Here is a 17,629-nt window from a genome sequence, read left to right on the forward strand (position 1 = left end):
AGCTAAGAGCGCTATAAAAACAAAGCAAGATGAAGGATGAAAGAGACTGTCTATTTTCCCTCCCCTTTGCTACTTTTGTCTCACTCTGTGCTTCCCCCTGACCCTGCTATCCCCTTCCACCTGCCTTTTTCCTTGTATGTGACTGACTTCCTCCTATGATATTCACAGAAATCGATCTCTTTCTTTCTCCCTGTCTCTACTTCATATTTGCAATAACAACATATGAAAGTGAAATATTCATTCTGCTTCACCACCTGAAGAACGAAATTCAATGTGACCCTCTGAAGAACAATACAATAGATACCATGTCCGAGGAACTCTCCAAAGATCTGATAAGATCTGTAACTGATGAACACAATACCTTTACCAAACCTGTCTGGTCAACTGTGTTACTCATGTGGCAAATAGTATTTGTAACGAAATAGCTTCTGTTCCACACATTTTCGTTCCATTAGATACCCGCAGAGGAAAGAATCTCATTCAGCTGGTACCAGTTGTTGATTTTCTCCCACCAAGCGTGAAAGGAATACCCGAAACAGATTTGTTCCTTCAATTAGTTACGGTACAATAACGTTACATGCTCGAATAACGTTACGGTGTCGTAACAAAAATTGGTGGTATACCTTGTACCTACACTCTAAAAACGAGTAAGGTTTTGAGAACCATAAAAATATAGTTAAAATTGGCATTGTCGTTGGAAATATAATTGTGGTGACATAAAAAATATTAATCTTATTTGCTATGTTACCAGAATGATACGAGAAATTTCATATGTGCTGTATGAAAAATATTATATAGTTAACGATTTTATTGTCATAAGGATCATCTTTATAGTTCCATTAAAAGAAAAGTATAGTTGTTTCAGCTATTCCATGTTTACGCATGCGCACAATCACATTAGAATCAGCATAAACTTCGTCCGCCATTTTTATTTATTTTTTCGTATAAGTGTTTATGAAGAGAGTTTGTTTTTCGTTTTCGAGAGCTAATTTCCTGCGAAATAGGAACTCGAAGATATGATAGATTTATTTAGAGGTAGGTTTAATATTTTACAACTTAAACGAAATTATGATAGAGTTTTATGTAATGGAGTAATTCAATTTCTAAAACAGTGAAAATAATTCATATTATCTCAGCCGTATATTAAAGTACAGCTTGTCGTACTCTCCTGTTTTAGGAGAACATACTTATATTCATGTGCCAAGTACACTCTTAGTGCTTTAGAAAGTGTTTCTTAGTGGGGAAGCTGTATTCTGCACCCTATAATGAACGGAGCAGGCATAGGTTTTTACCATTTCCAGCCTCAACATCTGCCTAAGTTATATAATGGAATAAAGGTTCAGGGATGCATTTAGAGTTAACTGACAGGAAAATTTGTGGTGAAGGTTGGGCTTTTGGGTAATTGCATATTAGGAGATAAAGTTGGAAAATGTTACTATAGCAACTCATTATACGATACGAAGTAAATTTCACAGAATAAATATTGGGGAAGGTTATAGAATGCTCACCCCCATGGCAGGTTAGTATCCAGTTTGGTTCCTTTCTTTATCAGGGCAAGTCTTTACTTTGGGCAAGGCAGTGACAATAAGCAATGAATCTGAACCGGTTCCCGCAATTATAATTACAGTTTCCAAGAAGGAAAGACGTAAAACAACGTGCCCAGCGGGGCGCTAACACGCCTTCATTCGCTGACGCTCGCTTGGCAATAGTATGTACTGACAGTATATCACTGTCTTGCCCAAAGTAAAGAGTTACCTTTATCAATACTCAATTCACATGGTATTGCTGAGCGAGCGATAGCGAGTGAAGGCAGGTTAAAACTTCTCAGGGCATGTTATCTTCTATTATTATAACTAAATGTAGATATCTGGGCTCTTGCCTAAATGTTGCTGTGAGACGGGTACGGGAAGACTACAGGTTCGAGCTAAGAATCTCACGTTCGAGCGACTCTACGTAGAATCCGGGTTATTCTAGCTATATAGCCCCAGTGAAAGGATTGCTCGAGCAAACGGGTTAGCCCTATACCAAATAGAAAATTCATATGTAAAATACAGTGTGAAATATTTTTCATAAAGGAATGAGAGTGTGAATAGAAGTAATTACTATTAGTGTACAGCGTATTGAGTTGAATTTTGAGTGATAGTGTAAGTTTTGTATGTGTAAGTGTGCTCTTCTACTACCTTCGTTTATGCGTATACCCCATTCGCTGACGCACCCTTCGCTACCGTCGGGCCTGGTGCTGCGCTCCTGCTCTGACTCGGTTAGATAACATTCTTGGTTTTTAGTGAGCGCCTGGTTTTTGGTTCATGGTTTATGCACTTTAGTTTTTATGCGATACATCCACACTATTTACAGTCAGACACCGTAAAGTGAGTCTGCAAGTAGTAATGGAGCTACTCATTTAGTGCATTCTCTGCTAAAAGAAACACAAACCTCTAACCTAACCTGAAGATGTAAGAAATGTGTGAAAATTTGGTAGAACTGTCTGCTCGAGTAATGCCCCAAGGAACTCAAAATGTTCCTTCGTGGGTGTTTGTTTAGCGTATGTAACTTTTTTGTGGGTAACTCAGGTTGGAGCTCACATAGTTCGTATCCCACATAGTGTTCGTAGGTTCTCTTAAGAACATTTTCCTTGGCTGAAACAGAATTTTCCCTTTTCGTGTCAAATTTTCCCTAGTTTGTGGATTGAGTTGATTTTAAGTTTAACGTCCCGTTTAGCAGCGAGGTTATATGAGACGTGGACCTACTCATTAACATGGAACCACATCAGCATGCGCCGGAAATCGATCCCAGGTCTCCCACGCCAAGGGCGAATACGCTAACCGTTAGCCATGAAGCGCTCTTTCCCTAGTTTGTTGAGTGTTTAATTCCTATGATGCACGGTATGTTGTAAGATTAATTTAGTTAGACAATATATTGAAGGAAGTATGAACTACATTTATTTTATTCATTTCCTTTTCGTTTCTAACTTTTTTAAACAAAAAAGAAAAAAAACATCCAGTCATCAATTGACGCAAATTATGCTACTTTGAGTACACACTAAACTCTGGCTATTGCATTGGTTTATTTCTGAAGAACAAAGATAAAATGGAACATTTATATTGAGCTCCTTCTTGGCTAAACTGTTTTCGTACGTGCCTTTGGCGTGGGAGACCCGGGTTCGATTTCCGGCGGGAGCTCATGTGGTTCGGATTCCACGTTAATCGGCAACGTTCTAGATTACTGGTCCCCCTTCCCATTGAGCAATAATAAAGACAGAAAACAACGTACCCTGCGGGGCTCTAACCCGCCTTCACTCGCTAACGCTCGCTCGGCAATACTGTGTAGATTAAATGTGTAAACTTTAGTAGAGAAAGAAACCAACCCAGCTACTAACCTACATGGGGGACCAGTAATCTAGAACCTTCCCCGTTAATCAGTAGGTCCCGTCTCATATAGCCTCGCTACGCAAAGGGACGATAAACTCAAGTCAACAACTAAACATTTATATTGTTTAATAAGTCAGTGCGAGAATTTCCGTAGATTTTGACGTTTTATCATAAAATTTCCCTTTTCGCTAAATTTACTTTTGAAATTTTCCTAGATTAGGAAAATTTCACTGAAACTACGAACAATGAGTCCACGTTAATTTTCAGGACCCCGTCTCATCACCAGAGTGCAGGAGGGATTAAAGCTCCAGTGGCGGTTCTTGAGGGAAGTCACACCGGAAAGGATTACCATTTTATTACTAGTGTCTAATAAAAGAAAACTTGATACTCAGCATTACTCGAGTACACGGTTCTACCAAATTTTGACACATTTCTTACATTTTCAGGTCAGAATAAAGTTTTGTATTTCTTTTAACAGAGCATGCACTAAATGAGGAGCTTACTAGATAGTGCATGCAGCAAGGGTGTAGTCATAGGAGTTCCGTCGGGGCCAGTCCCCCAGATGATTTCCTGAGCATCCAAATACCAAACTTTTAAAACATTGCCATTAGATTACTTCGTTTCAGTCATTTAAAAATAACAAAGTTTACCGATTCTTACTGATGGAAAAATATCACCATTTTAAAAAGCTACTGTAAATACTACCATTAGGCCTAAATAATGGTGCTAAACTGATTTGTAAGTACATTATATTTTTTATATGCTGTATCTAGTGGTTAAGAATATATTTTTATCAACTGGAAAATTTGGTGAAAAAGGATGTTTTTATTCCGTTTCTCAGTTCGGATCTCATTCGGTTTTTTTTTTTTTTTTTTTTGCGCAACTTGATGTAAAACAGGAAGCGAGATATAACTGTTAGTAAAATAATTATGGTGTTTTTATTTTGGTCACGAATAATGAATAAATATTTTTGTCAGGAAATTAAGTGAAATAAAAAAAAAATCAGTTTATGGGCAAGATTCTAGAACACAGGTCCTCGCTCTCATTTAGCTATAATAAAGACAGAAAAGAACGTGCCGCAGCGGGGATCTAACCCGCCTTCACACGCTAACGCTCGTTCGTCAATACTATGTGGATTAAACATCAAACTTTGGTGTACAGAAAGGAATCAATCTAGCTACTAATCCATATAGGGGAACATGCGTTTTAGAACCCTCCCGTCTTCTGTAGATAGATTCTGTGTAAAAGAGCCTAAATTGAAATAGTTATGCACAAAGGTATAACGTTTGGTCCTGGCAGTAGTTCTTGGTTACGCATAATTAAAACTAACTTGTACATAATATTTATGGTGATAAAAGCAAATAAATAAATGAGCAGTGTTTTATTTTTGTGGACGGAAACCAAATTTTCCTGTTTCTTCAGGTTTCAAATCACTACCTGTAACACTTTTTTTTTTTTTTGGCTTTGTACATTGTAGCTGCTCCCGCTTAAAAAGCGATGGGCCCCTCCAAGATAAAACTTCTGCCTATACCCCTGAATGCAGATGACTTGAGGAAGGCTCAGTATAAATATAGTAGGACATGCATAAATATAGTAGGACATAAAAAAACTTCCGTAAATAAAAGATGAACCAAATTGTGCTAGGTGGCCACTAAAAAGCACGACCTCTATTTAACCGATTCAGGGCAGAAGGGTAGAGGGATATTCGAGCAGTTGAGAGTGGTGTATCCGTAGGGAGCAGGCGCGTCAGCGATGGTAGGTATACAAATAAACGAGGATCGTGAACTTACATGTACAAGAGGGGGCGCGCTGGCTCAGTGGTAGAGCGTTCACCTCCGGTGCTTGGGGTCCCTGGTTCGATCCCAGCTCGCGCCGTGTGGACTTTGTGGTGGACACACCGTGCTCGTGGGTTTTCTCGGGGTTCTCCCGTTTCCTCCCACTTTCTTCATTCCACCCTATCCACTCATTTCTCATTATCACCGTCTCCTTTAGCCTAACCGGCATAATCGTGGGACGTTAAACTTAAAGATTTCTTTTCATTTTTTACATGTACAAGAGGAATTTAAAACTCCAGTGGCCGCTCTTGAGCGAAGTCGCATCGGAAGGAATTGCCATTTTATCACCACCGTCCAATAGATGAAAACTTAATGTACCGTACTAGTCTTAGTATAAAACATTAACAATGAATTGTCTATCAACTTCCTTAGCTTATGCCAATGAAACGTTTATTTTTAATATTCTGACTTCCCTCGAGAACAACCAATGCTCAATTGTTTCTTTTATTGTAGCTTATTTGAAAATGTTATTTATCGATAGAAAGTTCGATTTCTTTACCTCCTACTCAGAAGCCTGGGAAAAAGTTTGTTTTTCTTTATACTAAGGACACATCAGTTTAGTTTTATTTGAAATTATTTCGACCCTGTGTGGTATCTTTGTACGTAATTTTCTCTCGTCACTTTTTTTTTTTTTTGGGCGCGGTGGCTCAGTGGTAGGGCGTTCACCTCTGGTGCTTGGGGTCCCGGGTTCGATCCCAGCCCCCGCCAAGTGAACTTTGTGGTGGACAAACACCGTGCTCGTGGGTTTTCTCGGAGTTCTCCCGTTTCCTCCCACTTTCTTCATTCCACCATTTCATTCATCTCTCATCACCACCGTCTCCTTTAGCCTAACCGGCATAACCGCGGGACGTAAAACTCAAAGATTTCATTTCATTTTCTTCTTGTTTTTTTCTTTCTTGTTAAAGGACATTTTTAAAATATCAAAAGGGCTACCGTTGATCAGTAATAGAGCATTCACTTCTGGTGCATTGAGTCCCTGGTTCGGTCCCAACTCGCACCATGTGAACTTTGTGGTGGAGAAGCACCATGTGTGGGTTTTCTCATGGTTCTCCCGTTTCCTCCCACTATTCTTCCCATCATTCCATTCATTTCTCATCATCGTAGTGTCCTTTAACCTAACTGGCATAACCATGCGATGTAAAGCTTAATGATTTCATTTTCATGTGTAATTTAATCGGTGAACTAGTGTTCAGCGGTATAACTCCTAATATTGCATAGTTTTACATTTTCGAATGCTACTACTGTTAAAATAACGTTATGTACATGGCCGTTAATGGCTCTAACATTGAGTAATAAACTTATATTAGAATTTAATAAAGTATCTGAAATTGATAATAAAGTATTTCTTGATTGGAGATAATGCTTTTTTGTCTGCCTTTTTGAATTTCTTGAATCCGTACTACACATGACAAGTTTTGCAGGAACTTGATATTGGTTAGGCAACGAATATTGCACAACTTGCACATGCTGGCCACTATACTGTAGCCGCTGTATCCCTGGCTCTGACGGCTATGCGGAAAAGAAATCGAGGGTTTATACTACACTGACACTCCCCCCCCCCCTACAAGGCCCAATGAGTGACCGAGCTGTCACCGCGTTGACACGGAAAGCAGACGTTGTTGCCACTCTTTCTTCTTCCTTTCGTTTGTGCATAGTTGAGTGAAAAGTACTTTGAGATTGTATTCGATTATTGCAACTTTGAGTTGTTTCCTTTCCGTTTTGGGTGTGCTCTTAAGAATATTGTTGTATTTAATTGGTGACAATGGTTAGTTCTTCAGAACCGAAGCCAAAGAAAATAGGAGTGTATAAAGGACAAAACCGAGAATTTATATGCAGACTTCGTGAATATTTCGAGAACTAACGCGATAATGGAGGTCCTCTTCTTCCTGTGACCAGTGTGGTGAACAGAGTTGCTGATGTCTTGCGTGTGGGAACATCCACTGTTTAGAACATAACAAACTAAAAATGTTCCGAAGAACTTAATTCTCCTGCAGTTTTGGTTACTCCAGGCAAAAAAAAAAAAAAAACTTTTGTATAGTTTCCTTACACGGAAAGTTTAAAAAAGCCATGAAAATTCAGGATTTCTTAAGCAATTCATTTCGATTAAATTCGCTTGCTTTTTCTGTTTATTCTTAGTGTACCTGTATACGGTTAAACCCACGACAAATTGGCAACATTGTTTTGGCCACGTGCAGAACTGTCGGAGCCAGAGAGGTAGCGGCTCTAGTATACTAAGACACCGGTTCAATAGCCAATAAAGACAACCAGCGGCAGACGGAATAGGATTCGAAAGTAGTGTATGTCGTAAAGGTACTTAGGATTAAAAAGTAGTGTATGTTCTAAAGGTACTTCTTTCGTTTCACAATTTAGTACAGGAAAATGAAGGTCGTACTTGAATAAGGAAAACATATAATGGTCAAAAAAGCTAACATTTCCGTTTTCCTCATAAAATCCGGCTCTATGCGTGATTAGAGTGCAAAATTAAAAAGGTTGTATAATATTTTAAAAACTGTTTAGGCGCAGAACAGGGATATTGAAAGAAAAGATGTGGAAAAATGTTAGATTAGTAATACATAATACAAAATGTTTTATTACAAGGCTTCGGATAGTCATGGACTAAAAACCTCAAAATATGCATGCAAATATGTCCTCTTTTCTGTTTGGTATGCCGAACTGCAATCATAGATAACACATAACCAGCTTACTTGTCTCTTCAAAACTGCTGGAGTGTTATCATCAATAGATAAAGGTGACCCCTGTTTCAACTGGATTCCATTTCAAGGAATTTGGTCAGTGACATTTCGTAGCAGATTTCTGATCACTCAACAAGATAGAAAATCTGTGCAAAAATAGAATTTCCGTCCTAGCAGGGGCAATTTTGTTAAAAAAATCATCGATAAAGGAGTTATATTTCCATGTTCACTTACAAATTATGGTCTTTGCAGCAGATACCATTGAATGTGCATTGGAAGAAAAACAGATGCTATAAAATATGCAGTCTCGTAAAATACGATAAATATGCATTTGCATAAGAAACATGGAAAATGCATAACTATTCGAAGCCTATTTGTTACCTAGCCCACTGAAATTTAAATATTTTGCTACGAAAAATAATGGTTCTTGAAATAAACATATGTATTTACTCCTTCATTTTTCTGATAGATTGAGATTGATTTCACACATAAATACAAAGTATTATGTCTCTTAGAGAAGTGGCTAAACCTGAACACAAAAGTGGAGGAAATTTTGGTAAAGAAACCTAGAAGTTTGCCAGAGACACTATATTTAACAACAGTACTGAAAAGAGAAAATCTTAATTCAGGTTAGTGTTGATATTTTTTCCCCATAAGGAGAATGTGTTTGCCTTTGCTTCGTTTTCAGCAAATAAATGTAATATATTGTTGTAATAGCAGAATTGCAGGAATACAAATTGATTTATTTCAGTGTGTTTGATACAATAGTGTTAATTACTATTGTTAATATTATATTCTGTGCTGCGTCATTTGGGTAAGTCGAAGTGTAGACAATATAGAATATTCACTGGCTGTACAGAAGATTCCATTCCGGCATTTGTGAGGTGTGACTGAAATATTCCACGTTAATCTTTAGATATCCACATCATCTCTTGAGGAAAGTCACATCGGAAAGAATTGCCATTTTATCACTACCGTCTAATAGAAGAAAACTTAATGTATCTTACTAATCTTTGTATAATACGCTAACAATGAAATGTCGATCAACTTCCTTAGTTTATACCAATAAAACGTTTATTTTTAACATTGTGACTTTCCTCGAGAACTACCATTGCTCAGTTGTTTCTTTTATTGTGGCTTATTTGAATTTAATGTTATTTATCGATAGAAGGTTCGATTTCTTCATCTCCTACTCAAAAGCCTAGGACAAAGTTTGTTTCTCTTTATACTAAGCTGCAGTCTATCTTGAAGAAAGTCACATCAGTTTAGTTTTATTTGAAATTATTTCCACCCTCTTTGGTATCTTCGTAAATAGCTTTCTGTCGCTGCTGCTTTTCTTGTTTTCTTCTTTCTTGTTATAAGACATTCTTAAAATATCAAAAAGGGACTACGGTTGATCAGTATTAGAGCGTTCATCTGTGGTGCGTGGGGCCGTTGTTCCGATACCAGTACGCGCCTATTGAAAATTGTGGTGGACTAACACTGTGTGAAGAGGTTTTCTCGGGGTGATTCTATTTCCCTCCACTTTCTTCATTCCTCCTCTTCATTCATTTCCAGGGGGGCCGCGGTGGCTCAGTGGTAGAGCGTTCACCTCTGGTGCTTGGGGTCCCGGGTTCGATCCCAGCCCCCGCCAAGTGAACTTTGTGGTGGACAAACACCGTGTGCGTGGGTTTTCTCGGGGTTCTCCCGTTTCCTCCCACTTTCTTCATTCCACCATTTCATTCATTACTCATCATCACCGTCTCCTTTAGCCTAACCGGCATAACCGTGGGACGTAAAACTCAAAGATTTCATTTCATTTTTTTCATTCATTTCCATAATCGATTTCTGCTTTAGCCTATACGCAGTTCCATGGAACGTAAAACTCAGATTTCATTTCTTTTGAAATATCAAAATAATTAAAAAAAAAAAAAAAAAAACTACACTTTGCGCCATCAAGAGCAGTATCTCTATCCTTCGTGATTCTGGAACTCAATGAATAATTAACACTTCTGACCAGAGTATATACACTTATTTATTAAAACTAAAATACAATGTAACAGTTTCTATAATATAAATGTCTATGCTCTGAATATCTCTTTCAGTTAGTGTTTGATGAAGACAACGTTAAGTTAATTTAGTTTTTAATAAATAAGTGTATATACACTGGTCAGAAATGTTTATTATTCCAAGAGCAGTATGTAATTTTTATTTAGAATGTATCTAATAGCGTGGATTTGCAAGTATGTACATTTTTGGTATAGAGTTTGCTATTTTCCACCATAGTTTCGCAAGGTAGTACCTTCAGCGGGAGAAGCTCAGTTACAGTAGTTCAAGGTAGCACTTTTCTCATGGTAACTCAACTGCTAAGAAAGTAAATACAAGACCTCAGGACATGTTTTATAGGTCATTGACTTATTATTGATTACAAAACAGGTTACGAGTCAATCCTTTTTAGCTGAGCAGTGTTAAACTGTCATAGTTCTAGTTTAAAATGGAAAATAACTGGGCCTTTTAGGGTCAGAAGAGCATGCTTTGTCTCGGAAATGGAGCAGGCAATCGTGACATTGCTTCAGTGACTTGACCCAGGTGTTTTTTTTTTTTTAATATAGTTACCATGCTTTGTACCCCTGGAATAATTGCCTTGACGAGCATGGTGACATATGTTCAAAATATATATTTACAGTGTCTTACTACTTGTGAATATGCCTTGGAAATAAAGTTTATTCGTGGGACGTCTTCGCTTTTTTTTTTATTAGCATGATAACACATACTACCGAGTAACTTATGGTTTAAAATAGTGACACAGTGGCTGTAAATTTGATTATGTAACGTAACAAGTATTTCCAAGGTGATGCCTTATACTAAAAGAGAACGATAATGAATGTTTCACAGTTTATTTTCTTAAGTTTGAAAGGGATGCTGAATGCTTATTCTTTTCTTCCAGATACAAGAAGCACAGTCCTTTTTACTTTATTGAGAAGACATTTTCCTGTAGTAACATCAACTGCGAGGAAGAAAGACACAGCTGGAACGTGGAGACTCATAACATACGAAAGCCAACAAAGATTCTCCTTTTTTCACGTAAAGGTAAAAATAATATTTACTTTCATTTATGAAATTACAAATTTGTATAATTAGCTAGTTTCCAGGCCTTGAAAAGTAAGAAGTGGGAGAATGTATTCTGCTTCATCTGAACAAAAAATTCCAGGTTTAACACAGATAAAGGGAATTTGGATAAGGATGAGATGGTATCATCTAATTTTATCAATAAGTAATGAGTTAATATTTTTATTTCAATAAATGTACATAGTTATATTACTGGCGTGTACAAACCAATTATTCACTCCTTATTTGATATAAAACTTGGAAAAAACTTTTATTTTACTGTTCTAAGAAACGGACCATGTGGTCTTATATTCATAATAACGAGCCACAGCCCCGTTGAAGGAATCCTGATAGTGATTACGAAATATCGGTGAAGTTATTAACACTAGGAGGCGAGTATTTTAATAACTAAAATATAGCATCCTTAACTGTACTTCCTTACTATAACCGGAGGTGGGGGAAATTTACTACTTCCGGTTTTAATATTAATCCACGTAGAGCAAACACTTAGGTATATCGAGAAGCAGCTTTACACAATCAATTTAGTATTGCAAGAATAAGAACCCATTTTTTATCTTGAAACCGTATTCAAACCGGAAGTTGCAAAGATCAACCACTTCCGGTTTTAACGTTGATCGCTATAGAATTGAAACGGTAATAAATGGCAGGAAGCGGTTTTCTGCAATAAATTTAGCGTCTCAATAGTATTTTCTATTTCTAATATATACGAAGAAAAGGAGAGGTAGAAATTACAATAATTTTCGATTGTAATATTGAAAAAAAATATTATAGCATACAAACCAAACTCCTTCACGTGGTGTACACGTGGCAGTACTACTTGTTTGTACATACACTATATCCCATCAATAGGTAATTTAAGAAATTATAAGACACTATTCATAAATTGTGTAGTTTGTCACGAATTATAAATAACAGCAAGAACAAATCTAATATTACTAATTACAATTGCACAGTTACTTTTTTAATTGCTAGTTTATATATACGGTGAGTCATTTATAATATTCAACCTTAAAACGGAAAACCAAAAAAGTGAGAGAAGCGAAACTGTGACAAAGCAACTAGAAGATAAGGGTACACACATATTAAGCATCAACACCCGGAGAACAGTCTTGCTAGTGTAATATAAAGTTAGGTTTTTCAGAAAGCAAATTGCATACTATCTTATTACAAATTGCAAATCTACGCTTAAAGAGAAAACAAACAATACCACAATTGATGTTCAGTGGTGGAAACTAACAACCCTAGTTTCCCAAACATGAAAAGAAAAAAGAGGGCGCGGTTGCTCAGTGGTAGAGCGTTCACCTCCGGTGCTTAGGGTCCCTGGTTCGATCCCACCTCGCGCCGTGTGGACTTTGTGGTGGACAAACATCGTACTCATAGGTTTTCTCGGGGTTCTCCCGTTTCCTCCCACTTTCTTCATTCCACCATTTCATTCATTTCTCATCATCACCATCTCCTTTAGCCCAACTGGCATAAACGTGGGACGTAAAACTTCAGATTTCATTTTCATGGAAAGAAGAAAAAACTTGGAAGGCTTCTACAATAGAAATGATACGAGGCAAGCTTATCGAATGTACCTTAGTGTCAAACAGTACACTCAATACTTGACATATTGATACGTACAAAATTGTAACAAATTAAAAATTGAACTTTTTCAAAATGTTGTTCTCGAAAATTATCTCTCGAACGGTTTGAGATATCAAAGAACAATAAAGTTATTATGGTTTTAATGTTTTTCGAAAGCAATGTACGTAATTAAATGTGATAGTTACATATTAAACTTTCCAAAATAAAGCCTTTGAAAAGTCAAATTTTCAGTTTGTTATAATTTTGTTCCTATCTCTTCGAAATACGTCAAATCTTCATGGTAGTATTTTACCAAAAGGTACATTCGATATGCCTTGCCCCGTCTGTCTTATTTGCGTTATTACTATTGTGAAAAACCTTCAAATTTTGTTACTTTTTCATGTTTGCTATATTGTAGTATTGTTGGTTTGCAACATTGAACAATAAGTTTGGCATTGTTTGTTTTCTCTTTAAATGCAGATTTTAAATTTGTAATAACCTAATGTGGTGTTATTTAAAAAAAACTAATTTTATATGGGGTTGACATCACTGTTCACTGGATGTTGATGCCTAATACAGATTAATGTGTCCCCCTCCCCCTACTTGCATCCTACGAAGTTTCGCTCCTCTTCCTCTCTTTTAGTCTTCCCGTTGTAATCATTGGAGTTTATAAATGACGCACCATATATATATATATATATATATATATATATATATATATATATACAGTACATTGTACAGCGTGTGAATGAACTAGACCACAAACTGTAACAAGTGATTCCTCACATTATAATTAAAAAAAAATGAATCTGCGGTTAAAAGTGCATAGTTTCGGAGTTAAGACTGCCGAAGAAGTGACCAGATTAATTTTAAAGGTCCATAGCTCCATTAGTATGTGCCCTATCCAAATATCCATTTTTGAGAATTCTCCAGTTGTTGCATAACGATTTTTAGACAGGCAGTTTGGGAGTACTCATAAAATTTTAACTAGTCCCAAACTGCTTCTCTAAAAATTGTCGCACAAGTACCGGAAGATTCTGAAACAGATATTCGGATTGTGAAAACCTTCAAATTTTGTTACTTTTTCATGTTTGCTATATTGTAGTATTGTTGGTTTGCATCCAATTGAAATATGCTCCATAGGAGTGGAGCTGCGGAACTTTGAAGTTAATTTTTTCGCGTTTTCGGTAGCTTATAACTCCGAAACTATGCTCTTTCGACCACACTTACTTTCATGTGAGGAGTCATCTGTTCATTAACACTTTATATATATATATATGGTGTCTCAAAAGTCCCCTGACATAGGGTAACACTGTTATTATCAGAGTTACAACAAAATGTAAGAGTAAAAAACATCTACAAATATGATGTTTTCACTCTAAAGTGAAGTATTTTTTTTTTTTAATTGGACGAGCCGTTTTGGCTGTACACTCTTTATGCGCCCAATGTTAAACGAAAATGCGACGTTGGCATTAACCTAGACCCATAACATAAGTGAATGAATTTACTGTTTGAAAGGTTGTCTCTCCGTCGACATGTTAGCGTAAAAGACAGTAACTTCATTCACTTATGTTGTGGGTCCAGGTAAATTGCAACGTTGAAGTTTCGTTTAACGTTGGGTGCATAAAGAGTGTACAGCCCAAACGGCTCGTCCCATTTAAAAGATCTTTTTACTGTAGATTGAAAATATCATATTTGGAAATAGTTTTCCCTCTTACGTTTTGTTAAAACTCTGATAATAATAGTGTTACCCTATGTCAGGGGACTTTCGAGACATCTTACATTATATATATATATATATATGTGTGTGTGTGTGTGTGTGAGTGAGTGAGTGAGTGAGTGAGTTTGTAGCTTTAAGATTGGTTTTGACTTCCTTTACAATTTATGGACAATTTCTTATTGAGTATATTTGGTTTCAGGCTATAGATGAGTTGGTGCCTGAGTGGAAGGACATAGAAGATGAGAATATTCTCAAAGGGTAAATGTAAAGGCTACAATTTTTGTAATACATTTTCCTTCAGAATATCCATCTATCCACAACCAACAAGTTCCTTATGTAATCGACAATATTCTGATCATGCACTCTTGTATATCTGGCCTGCTATTCAAGTTTGGTTTTAAAAAGAATAAAACTTGCATAACGTCTTTTCCAACTGTTCTTTCATAAACTTCTACATCAAATCTTGGAAAGGCTGATCATTGGTTGATCCTTCATAAGTTTCTACATTAAAATTTGGAACAACGTGTACACCAATTCATAAGTCACAGCTGAAGCAACGGGTTTTGGAACACTTTCAACGAGGTTATGGTGAGAAACATTTGCAGTAAACACCTGTTAGGCTGTTCGTGTTTCTGGAGATGTTTTCTAAGCGACTTAATATTTAGAAAATCACGAAAGCAGTATTTTTCTCCGTCGATATTTGCTACAGGTTACAACTTGTGGAAAAAACGAAAGCGGAGAAGAAGATATTTAGGTGATTTAAAGCTAACTTGCACAAGAATGGTGGTATTGTTGATATACGGATGGTGTTGTTACTAGTATAACTTGTTAAAGAAAAGAAGTATAACTTGTTAATCCTTATTAAAAAGATTACTTTGTTTCAAGACAAATATATTTTGGATATATAATGTATACGTTACTTATATTAAGTTGTAATTTAATATAAAATATATTGTGTTGGTTATGAAAAAATAAATACAATTAAATGAATTCTGATAAAGTCTGCTTTGTGCATTCATTAGCCATTACTTACTATTCTAAAAGAACTAGGAATTACAATAAATAACAAATTATTGTTTTGATGTACACTGAAGGCAAAGTTTCCTCATGACATTTTGTTTAATAGCTTCTGATGGATCGTAGTAATTTTTATTCAAAGTATCTTAACAACTTCATATTTGCGTACTTTTATGTATGATATATATATATATATATATATATATGAGACGATTTTTTTTTTAAATTTTCGTTACTACGAGATTTCTGTTAACTTCCTCTGGGGGTTCCTGTTTGCTTAATCTGAGTTATATTACAACATATTATGACAGGAATCCAACCTGGGTCTCTGACTTACCATGCAGAGTGCAAATTCCATCATATTCAAAGAATGAAAAATATGAAATAACTGGTTCGAGACTCGAACCCAGCTCTCCGAGAACAACCAAGTCTCCCGGTCTAGCCGTATACTTTTGTTATCCCTCGAATGTACTTGAATTCGTACCTATAGAAGGATTAGTCTGTTCTAAAGTAAGTTAGTTTTTCCATTATTATCTAAAAGCTCTATTATACTTATCTACAATCACTATAATAATACTCAATAATTTAAAGGGTTTGTTCTTTCAATGTAACGATACAGGAAAGGAAAAAGTATTATATCAGCATGTGGACATTTATATTTATACGAGAATAGATATCCCAGAAGTTTTCCAGTGTACAATCATGTACAAAAGATCTTGAACATCCATTCCCTTTGTAACAACACCCTATAAAGACCCATACTACCTATAGTCTTCTTCATCCAAACTGGCGTGTGGCATCAGCCAATAAGCTCATACTGTGCTGTTACTAAGCCTTCAGGGAGGAATCATTCATAATTGATTTTATTTGTATTTGTGGACAATTAAGAATTATTAGATTCCTCCCTGAAGGCTTAGTAACAGCACACTATGAGCTTATTGGCTGATGCCACACGCCAGTTTGGATGAAGAAGACTATAGGTAGTATGGGTCTTTTAATGGGCTATTAACCAAAAATAAAAAGCATGAGTGCAAAAAAAAAAAAAAATGAAGATAAGAAGGTAAGTGTAACTTGACTATATAGCTTATATTGAAACGCTTTCTTTGAATTTCAATTAAGCACGTTTTGTGTTAATTTAATCATATACATTTTGACAAGTTCTTATCGTCAGTAAGTGTTAAGGTCTCTCACAATGGTATTTTTTCACTTTTTTGTTAAGAAAGAAACACTGATTTTAACAGTTCAGTAAAGAATTTGAATGATTGACGAACTTCCGCGTTCGTGGCCCTCTGTTCACATTTACAGCAAAATAATTCGTAGGTTAAGAATGAATTCTTTTAAATGCTGAGTCCATATTCTGAACGCTTTCTGAGTTCGAATTACTATAATAGCAGTTGCTTCCACTTTTAAATTTTTAAATTTTCAGTCTGTTGTTCGATTATATTATTGTACAATGATTTTCTTGTTTAAAAATCGCTGTTGCACTTTCAACTTTAATATTTGCTCGTAAGCCATCTAATTTTACATATAGTTTAGGAATGTATATACTATATACGAGGACGCAAGCAGGAAGTCACGTATTGTGTGACGTCGAAGTTATACACTTCAAGCGGTTCATTCAAGTTATAAATCCTTAGTTGTGGTTTCTGTTAATGAAATATAATAGTGTTTCTTCTTTCTAACGACTGAAAAATTTACCATTATGTGAATTCGTGAATATAAATATTCCTTAAAGTCACTTCTTTGTTTAACGTCACACGATTATGCTTCCAGGCAAATGAAAACTATGATGATGATAATGAACGACATGGTGGAATGAATCAGGTTTGAGGAATTGGTGAAATCACGAGAAAGGACACGTACCTAGTGTTTATCCAATAAAAGGCCACTTCATGTGAGCTGTGATCAAACCAGAAACCCCTCGCTCTAGAAGTGAGCGCTCTGCCATTGAGCCACGGATGATGATAAAGAAATCATCGAAACGTATAGGAATAAATTAATAAAACGGTTGCTTAAGTGACGTTGGAAGGTTCATGAGATTATTAAATATGCATTCTATCAACTCATGTAGTCTGTACATTATTCTTACAGGTGCTGCTGTATAGTTTTACTACTGCTGTTCATTGTGCCAATTCCAGTGCTGTTATAGTGACTGTTGCCGTACTGTGGACTTTACCTATATTGCACTGTATTGCTATTATGTAACACATTTAAGAAACAGGATGACGACATATACCACCATGGATCGTTACCATTTTAGATACAATCTGCCTATATGCAATATTGGTGCCGTTGTAGTCTGAGAGCTGCTGCACAAGATTG

General features: G+C 36.2%; 1 long non-coding RNA gene across 2 annotated transcripts; it reads left to right on the plus strand.

The window, feature by feature from the left end:
• Positions 1 to 739: 739 nt before the first annotated feature.
• Positions 740 to 14,715, plus strand: LOC145666458 (uncharacterized). 2 transcript variants are annotated; one of them, XR_014127751.1, is made up of 3 exons: positions 740 to 1,035; positions 10,823 to 10,965; positions 14,490 to 14,715. It is a non-coding gene; the product is annotated as an uncharacterized LOC145666458 (long non-coding RNA). The 2 variants fall into 2 exon arrangements; XR_014127754.1 differs by lacking the exon at positions 740 to 1,035 and adding an exon at positions 8,412 to 8,525.
• Positions 14,716 to 17,629: the final 2,914 nt, after the last annotated feature.

Source organism: Thermobia domestica, chromosome 1 (assembly GCF_964235325.1).
Source record: "Thermobia domestica chromosome 1, izTheDome1.hap1.1, whole genome shotgun sequence".
Lineage (NCBI taxonomy): Eukaryota > Metazoa > Arthropoda > Insecta > Zygentoma > Lepismatidae > Thermobia > Thermobia domestica.